Source organism: Phyllostomus discolor, chromosome 11 (assembly GCF_004126475.2).
Source record: "Phyllostomus discolor isolate MPI-MPIP mPhyDis1 chromosome 11, mPhyDis1.pri.v3, whole genome shotgun sequence".
NCBI lineage: Eukaryota > Metazoa > Chordata > Mammalia > Chiroptera > Phyllostomidae > Phyllostomus > Phyllostomus discolor.
In genome coordinates, this window is record NC_040913.2 from 39,979,278 (window position 1) to 39,986,360 (window position 7,083).

Here is a 7,083-nt window from a genome sequence, read left to right on the forward strand (position 1 = left end):
CATAATACCTGACTGGCAAAATAATACCTCTAGATTGCTTTTCCACCACATATCCTCTTTATATCTTTCCTAAAAACTGCTAGAGTCTATGGCAACACTGCATAGATGAGTATAGAACACTGTACATTCATGATCAATAACATCAACTGATATGTATAATAAATTTCTATTGCTGTTCTATCTACTTCCTGCAATCACTATTTCAAACCACATCTGAAGTGCTAATCCTACTGCACTCGCTCATATCACTCTCAGAAGTGGTGTGTATTTCACAGAGAAAATAAAAGTTATCAGATAAAACTTACATTCAGCATCTCAAAACTTGTCATTAGATCTTTTTTTAATCTTCTTTATTTCAATATATCACCCTCTTTCTCACTTTCTTAAACAGACAATTTTTTGAAAGAATTCTTCTGTTCTGTGGTTTTTACATACTCAACATTTATCTACTCCTCAACCCACAGAAATCAGATAACCTCTCCCCTTGACTGCAGTAAAATTCCTGTAGGTTGAATAGTGAGTCATGTCCAACAAACAATGGATGCTTCTCAGTTTTTTACCAGATCAGGCATTAGGCATGTTTGTGAAAAGCTGATTTTATTTAATTTCCTTAATCACACACTTTATCGTTCCTTTGTCTCATGGGCATCCATTTGCTTTATGCAATTGTTACATTTTGCTTTCTTCATTGGACAAAAATGTGGAAGACAGCAATGTAGAACATGGAAGTCAAGGTCATATGACTATCACATCAACAAGAGAGGGCCATAGTGTCATATGCTACCCATATTTTAATAAGAGTGTAAAAAGGATCAATGGATTCAGCAACAAGAAGATCATTGTAAACTTTAGTAGAGTATCAGCATCAGAAGAGTGGTATTTCTGAGTAGAAAAAAAGAGACATTATACTAAACTCTACTAATCAGCTGTTTGTCATTGATAGAATTCTGAAAACCTTAAGGCTTATTACCACTGTGTGCAATAATGTTAAAATTATTCACCATTATGGCTCCTTATACATTATAAATAATCACAATAAATTTTTTGACTTCATGAAAAAATAAATTGTTTTACAAACTGAGACACTTTTAAATGATATGGTAAGACAACAGTGGTAAGCCAGGAGACTGACCTGGACAAAGCAGGATGGAATTTATCACTCCCTCTTTATTGGGCCTGTATGATCTAGTCCCTTCCCACATTTCCATCTTAATTTTTTCTATATTCCAGCCTCATTAGCCCTCTAATAGTTCCTAATTTTTTCATAACCTTCATAAGGCCTTCAGAAATCAACATCTTGTTTCTTCTCTTCTTTTCTCCTTTCTTTCTTTCTTTCTTTCTTTCTTTCTTTCTTTCTTTCTTTCTTTCTTTCTTTCTTCTTTTCTTTCTTTCCTTCTGCTGCATAGTATTCCATTGCATAAATGTACCATAGTTTTTTGATCTATTCATTTACTTATGGGCACCTAGGTTGCTTCTAGCACTTGGCTATTGTAAATTGTGCTCCTATACACATTGTAGTGCATAGGATCTTTTGGATTGGAGTTTCAGTGTTCTTAGGGTATAATCCCAACAGTGGAATTTCTGGGTCAAAAGGCAGTTTTATTTTTAGTTTTCTGAGGAAATTGCATACTGTTTTCTATAATGGCTGCACCAGTTCTGCAGTCCCACCAACAGTGCACTAGGGTTCCCTTTTCTCAACATCCTCTCCAACACTTGCTGTTTGCTATTTGTTTATGATGGCCATTTTAATTGGTGTGAAGTTGTATCTCATTGTGGTTTTAATTTGCATCTCCCTGATAACCAGGGATGCTGAGCATCTTTTCATATGCCTCTGGACCCTTTGTATGTCCTCCTTGGAAAAATTTCTGTTCAAGTCATTTGCCCATTTTTAACTGTTTCTTTGTCTTCCTAGAGTGGAGTCATGTGAGTTCTTTATATATGTTGAAGATCAAACTGTTGTCCAAGGCATCATTGGCAAATATGTTTTCCCATATGGTTGGTTGTCTTTTCATTTTAATGCTGTTTTCTTTAGCTGTGCAGAAGTTTTTTATTTTGATGAGATCCCATTTGTTTATTCTTTCTTTTATGTCTCTTGCTCTACTGGTGAAAGTATTGCTGTGTGGAATAGCTGATATTTTCCTGCCTATGTTCTCCTGTAGGACTTTAAACTGGACAGCATTATGCTAAGTGAAATAAGGCAGGTGACGAAAGACAAATACCATTATGATCTCACCTATAAGTGGAATCTAATCAGCAAACCAAACAAGCAAGCAAAATATAACTGAGACATTGAAATTAAAAACAAACTGAGAGTAACCAGAGGAGAAGTGGAAGGGGATGGTGGGGAAAAAGGGAGGAAGGGTTTGCAGGAACATGTACAAAGGACATGTGGACAAAATCAAAGAGAGGTGGGATCAGAGGTGGGGAGTAGAGATGGTTGGGATTGCGAGGAGTGGTGGGGGAAACTGGAGACAACTGTACTTGAACAACAATTAAAAGAAAAAGAAGTTGACTTCTTTTTGACTTGACTGCTTTTTCTTATCTCTTGCATTTTTTAAAATGTATATTTTTCATGAGAAGCCCAAAATCCTGAAAATTAAAATTTATAGAAAGAATATTTAAAAAATTGCTCCCAGATTAGAATCTAGAAGACACTTTGGAATCTTTTTTAAAACTTTTAATTTAATTTAATTCTTTAATTACAGTTTACATTCAACATTTAATATTAGTTTCAGGTGTACAGCATAGTCGTTAGATGGTCACATTTTTGCAAAGTATTTTCCCCAATATTTACCCACCTGGTACCATAGATAATTACTACAATATTATTTAGAGAATTTGGATTCTTAAAATTTAAATAAATACTTTTTAAATAAGGATAATTGAATAAATTAGACACATGATTTACCTGTCACGTAGAATAATTTAGAGAAGATACTTTTCAAGTTACTCTTGATTCTTTGTGTCAAAATTTACAGGGAAATGAGAATGGAATTAAAGCATATCACTGTAAAAGACACAACAGAAGGAAGTTAGAGAGAAAAGAGAGATAAAAGATAACAAGACATATGGGAAACATAATGGCCAGAGTAAGTTCTTTCCCACTAGTAGCTACTTTAAGTATATATGGATTAAACTCCCCAATCAAAAAAGATATATGTCATGGCTGAATGGATAAAAATCTAAATTCTAATATGTTTTAAAGGGAGAACATTTTATTTAAAGAGATATTTAACAAGGGATATACTTTTGATTGGTCACTCAGCAAAATATTATCTTTTTTGAAAAAAAAATGATATTTGAGCTAAATATCATAGTTGGTGTAAATGTTGATCTGTAGTCTCAAGTATCTAGTATTTTTTATATAATTATAGAATGGGTAGTTCAAGAAAAGACATAGGAGAGGGGATGCTAAAATAATATAATTTATTTATAAAAATTGTATATTTATTTTTTCATTTTAAACTTCAGTCACATTCAAAGTACTCTCTATTTGATGCAATACACCTATGGGTACATTTTTTCTACTGCTCAAAATAGTTTTTATGCTCCTTGATTTTGATGCCTTTTAATCCTTCTGCTGTTGTTTTTTGTCTGTTTGTTTTACCTCTTCCACGTTGGTAAAATGTTTCCCTTTGAGGGCTTTTTCACCTAGGGAAACAAAAAAAAGTTAATCGGGATTGAGACCAGGTGAATAGGAAGGGTGGAGGATGGGAGGTCACGCTGTTTTAGCACAGTGTGGGCAGTTGGACTTGTAAACCATCAATCGTGTAATGGGCAAAAGCTTTGAAAGAGTCTTCAAGAAAAAAATTGCTGAAGACCAGTGAAGCCTCTCACAACAACACCAGCTGGTGCAGTGATACAGATGTGTTCCTAAGATACTCACTTAGTTCAGGAAGCCTGTACTACAAGGGATCTACTCTCTACAAGATAATTCCAGGTTTTTTAGGTCCTCAATAAATAACGAGATAAGGATACACTGATTATTAGATTAGAAAATATCTACCAAGTTATATATTCAAATGACCTAAGCCTCTTTATTGGTAATGTGGGCTCTCAAAAAAAATTTTACAAATTTAGAAGATCTGGAAAAAAAAATCATATAACATGTTGCTTCAAATAGAATACTATGATCAAAATATAAAAATAAGCAGATTAGTAGTTTGAAGAATTATTATAGTATTTAAATATACACATGCATTCTGGATCACATATAAATGCAGTTTTTATTGTGTTTTGATTTTTAAAAACTTGAAAATTGTTGACCTGAATGAAATTCCTGAAGTGTGCTGCAGTACTCAGTTATTAACACTACATATTAAACATTTCAACAGGATAAATAAGATATAAAATAAATGCTCATCAAATTTTTCAATCACTAAAACCTGGACAAAAGGTTTAATAGCAGTTTAAATAAAAGATTAAAGATTTTGCAAAATCTTCTTTGATCACCAAGTAAAAAAGGCTTAGTTCATAAGTAAATTGAGTAGAGGTCAATAATTAAATATGACCAATAAAATATCCAGGATGTCATACATTTTAACATTAGAAATATATATCAGGAGAGAGAAGATGTTGGCTGAGTATGTGTAAGCTGAGTTCACTTGCCTGTGCCCCTGGAATGGATTTTCAGCTTATCTTCTCATAAGTAAACTGAACAATTATTGGAATCTTAGCTGATATGAATTTTCGGAGTCAAAGAGTACAGGGATGCTTTTCACCATCCACATCTGTACAACAGCATATTAGATGTTGTGGGCAGTGTGACTGTGTGTCAGCCACCCATAGGGAAGAACCCACCAAAAAATGACCCAACAACCAAAACCCAATTATAATAAGAGAGCTTACATCAACAGCATAAAGGGCATTCCAAGAGCATCCAGCTCAGGAGACAAAGGAGACTGTATCAATGAATCCCATAGGTCTCCTACCATAGAAGTCCACCACACAAAGTTGGAGTCAAAACAGAAGAGTCTAATAATCCAGAAACAAATGAAAAAGAGTCACCTAAAATGGGAAGACAAAGAAACAACCACCAATCAAAAAGAAGGGAGGAATCCCCAGAAAGAGTGCTAAATGAAATTAGAGCAAGCAATCTATCAGACACAGTGTTCAAAATAATGGCTATAACGATGGTCAAGAAACTCAGTGAGAGCTGCAAGGAACTTTATGGGAGATACAAGAAACACAGTGGAAACTACATCAGCATGAAAGAGGACACAGAAACTGTGAGTAAGAGCCAGTAACAAATGAAGAAAACAATATCTGAAATGAAGAATACATTAGGAGGAGTAAAAATGGACAAGATCAAGCAGAGGATCAAATCAGCAAGTTGGAAGACAAGGTAGAAAAAAACACCCAATCTGAGTAAAAAAAAAAAAAAAGACTAAAAAAGAATGAACACAGTTTAAGGTAGCTGCAGGACAACATGAAACATAATAATATTCACATCAAATAGTATACTAGAAAAATAGGAAATGGAGCAAGGGATAGAGAAAAGCTGTTTGAAAAAGTAATGACAGAAAACTTCCCTAATTTGGTTAGGGAAAAATTCATGCAAGCTTAGGGAGCACATAGGGTCCCAATCAAGATGAACCCAAAGAGGCCCACTCCAAGACACATCATAATTAAAACAGCAAAATTTAAAGGCAAAGAGAGAATCTTACAGCAGCAAGGGAAAAACAGTTCATAAAATAAAAGGGAGTGACAGTAAGGTTGTCAGATGATTCCTCAACAGAAACCCTACAAGCCAGAAGGAAATGGAATGAAATATTCCAAGTAATGTTCAAAAAGGCCTGCAACCAAGACTACTCTACCTAGCAAGGCTTTTATTTAAAATAGAAGATTAAATAAGGAACTTCACAAACAAACAAGAAAAAGGACTAAAAGAGTACGTCTTCACCAAGCCAGCATTGTGAGAGATGTAAAAGGGATTGCTTTAAGAAACTGAAGAAAAAGAGAGAGAGAGAGGATTACAGGTACAAAGGGGGAAATGGCAATAAATAAATACCTATCAATATTAAACTTAAATGTAAATGGAAAATTTCTAATCAAAAGACATAGTTTAGCTGCAGGATAAGAAAATACTACCTGCATATATGCTGCCTACAAAAGACCCACCTCAGAACAGAAGATCCACATAGGCTGAAAGTGAGGGAGTGGGAAAACATATTTCAAGCAAATTGACATGAAGCAAGAAGCTGAGGTAACAATAGTTACATTGGACAAAATAGACTTCTAGTAATGAACTATAGAAATGACCCCTGAAAGTATAGTCTTCAAAAAAGATTTCTAAGCAAAAGCCATAACAAGAGATGAAGGAGGTCACTACATAATACTTAAGGGATTAATCCAACAAAAGGATATAACCCTTTTACACATATATGAACCCAACGTAGGAGCACCCAAAAATATAAGAAAAATATTGAAAAACTTCAAGAAAGAGATCAATAGCACTACAGCCATCACAGGGGATTTTAACAACTCACTGTGAACAATGGATAGATCTTTCAAAGAATCAACAAGAATATTATGGCATTGTATGACACTCTGGGTCAAATAGACTTAATTGATATTTACAGAACATTGCACCCAAAAGTAGCAAAATATACATTCTTTTTAAAGGTACATGGAACATTTTCAAAGAGAGACCACATGGAATGACACAAAACAAATCTCAACAAATTCAAAAAAATGGAAATCATACCAAGAAATTTCATATGACAATGGCTAAAAACTAGAAACAAACCTCAAGGAAAAAAATAAAAATATATTCAAATATAGGTAGACTGAATAACATGTTTATTAAATAATAAATGGGTTAACAATGAAATCAAGGAAGAAATGAAAAAGTATCTGGAAACAAAAGTGAACACACAACAGACCAAAATCTATGAGACACAGTGAAGGCAGTCCTGAGTGGGAAGTTCATAGCAACAAAGAGCTACATAAGGAAGGGAGAAAATTTTCAAATGAATAACTTAACCCTACACCTACAAGAATTACAGGAACAACAACAAACAAAGACAAGAGCAAGTAAATTGGAGGAGATAATCAAGATCAGAGCAGAATTAGAGACTAAAA

The 7,083-nt window shown here is 33.9% G+C and overlaps 1 pseudogene; it reads right to left on the bottom strand.

Annotated features, from left to right (window-relative positions):
* Positions 1-6,192: 6,192 nt before the first annotated feature.
* Positions 6,193-6,279, bottom strand: LOC114509053 (annotated as a pseudogene).
* Positions 6,280-7,083: the final 804 nt, after the last annotated feature.